This window comes from Cicer arietinum, chromosome 7 (genome assembly GCF_000331145.2).
Source record: "Cicer arietinum cultivar CDC Frontier isolate Library 1 chromosome 7, Cicar.CDCFrontier_v2.0, whole genome shotgun sequence".
NCBI classification, from domain to species: domain Eukaryota; kingdom Viridiplantae; phylum Streptophyta; class Magnoliopsida; order Fabales; family Fabaceae; genus Cicer; species Cicer arietinum.
The window spans coordinates 11,635,495-11,637,766 of NC_021166.2; the positions used below are offsets into that span (position 1 = coordinate 11,635,495).

The window sequence follows — 2,272 nt, forward strand, 5'->3', positions numbered from 1 at the left end:
TTGTTCATGAAAGGAGCACAAAACATTTACAGATAACATATATCTCATCTGAGGAATATCTTAGGAGGTGCTTTTTCACTTATCGGAAAGAGGATGAAACTCGTGACAAATCCTTCCTTCAAGTAATGACACAACACAAAAGAAATACCAAATAATCAATTTTGAACTGTCATTACACTGAACTTTGTGTTGGTTTAAGACATTTTCAAAATTTGTTTATGAAAAAAGCACAAAAATTTACTGATCTTAGAAGTATCTTAGGAGTTGTTTTTTCACTTATCCAAGAGGATGAAAATCGTGGCGAATCCTTCCCACAGATAATGACACCACACAGCAGCAAGCTAAACAATAATGCCCCCAAAAACTTAGATTGATTGCTAAAGAAAAATTACTAATTTTCAAAGGTCAATGCTGCTGCGAAGAGCATCAATATGATGGCTCAAGTTACCTACTAAAGTTAACAAGTACAAGATGAAGAACTTGGTTGTATTTTTTACCTTGTTAGATATATTGTTCTTCACTTGAGTCAGGGTACACCTTCACTTGCAAAGAAGGCAAAGACATCAATGTTCTCTTTTGTTGAATATCTATTGCTGGCAAAGATCATTTATATTATGGTTTTAGCAGTGAACATACCGCACACTAAATATGGAGAAGCAGAGTATTGCAGTTTCGAATCCGCAACTCAACATATCAAATGTCTATCACAACTTTTTTTAACGACATGAGTTGTATTTACAGGACGCCAAGGATGATCCTTTAACTACTTAAAATTAAATTAACAAAACAAGCATTGGCATGTCCTGTAATCGTTGTTGAAAAATACCATATTGCCAAATTTGATGGCATTTCGCATACCTTTCAGAAAATTTTAATGAAGAAATATATATCTAACACAATTATCACTAAGTGCATGGATACATTTGACCAGTGCAGCACACTACTTGTGCAAAACAAACCTAGATGATAGTCTAATTAAAAACATAAAAATAATAATAAATCAGACCCATTCATGATACAGTAATGAAATCAAGCAAATTGCACCGCACAAACAAATCAAACTTCAAGGCAAGAGTTCTATAGTTTTCTCAATTTTGATATCCTAAAGTCTATGTTACTCATAGAAACCAAAATTTAGGTATAGCAATTGCTAAACAATAATACCTTTGTTAAAATTGAAGCCCACGAGCTTGATTGCTGCCAAAGTGCCCCATAACCTGCACATTGTATACAAATTTATCGTAAACTTTGTAGTATTCAACTATTCATGTATGGGAAATTAAATTCAAAGCTAAAGTAATTATATGTATATGATCCCAATACACATTATCAAACAGAGAAGAACCCAATCAATAAAATGGCACATAATCATAATCAAGGAAGTAAATGTACATGGCTAATTGAAAAATTTGTCATAAAATGATATTTTACATAGGTAGAGTAAATCAATTGTTTCCTCAAATGGTTCTTATTTCAGCGATAATTAAAATTTTAAGTAGTTAAATTTGAAACCCTAAACAAGAGCAAAGTGAGAATTGAGAAGGAACCAAAAACAATTGATTAAGATTAAGAGGAGGAAATTCGTGATTAATGATGTGAATACGGAGGGTTTGATGTTTTTTGCATTAATACGAGGAAGCAAGATTAAGATTTTTCACCCGACGGTAGTTGTTGAAGTTCTAGCAAACACGCAAAGCCAGAAATTAAATTCTATCATGTAACCTTAAAAACTATATAGAAGACTCTATCAATATAAACACTACTAATATATTTGTATTTACCAATGGTTAGTTAATTGCGTTGCTCCATGCTTGTAAATACTTTCTTTTTATCCGTCTATTTATATGGGAATGAGACCCGGTAAAATAAAGTTTGATATGAAAATCTAATTCATTAGTTATTTTAGATATAATCTAAAATTTGAGTTTGAGTTTTTTTAAAGCAATTCATTTTTTACTGAAATTCATTAATTATTTGAGAACAATTACTTAATTTACCTTCTTCTTTACATAAATCGTGATGTAAGTAGATTTTTTTCCATAATTTCATTTGGCCTGATTGTTTGATTTTATCTGTCACAACAATATAGACTATGCATGCGTCAAAAATCTTATATGTTTTGAATTGTGATTATGATAAACTTTATATTCGTGTATCATGTCTCATTATTGGTTATGAAACTTAATTACTGAGTTGAGTCGATGAATTAGTCGTTCTCTTTAAGATGTTTTGCAGCATTGTCTAAACTTGTGCAAGACAGACTATCAAACAT

The 2,272-nt window shown here is 31.0% G+C and overlaps 1 long non-coding RNA gene across 1 annotated transcript; it reads right to left on the minus strand.

The window, feature by feature from the left end:
* Positions 1-246: 246 nt before the first annotated feature.
* LOC113787627 (uncharacterized) lies at positions 247-1,782 on the minus strand. The gene is made up of 3 exons (XR_003474141.2): positions 1,659-1,782; positions 1,165-1,217; positions 247-593 (listed from the first exon to the last, which is right to left on the minus strand). It is a non-coding gene; the product is annotated as an uncharacterized lncRNA (long non-coding RNA).
* Between the last annotated feature and the right edge of the window lie 490 nt (positions 1,783-2,272).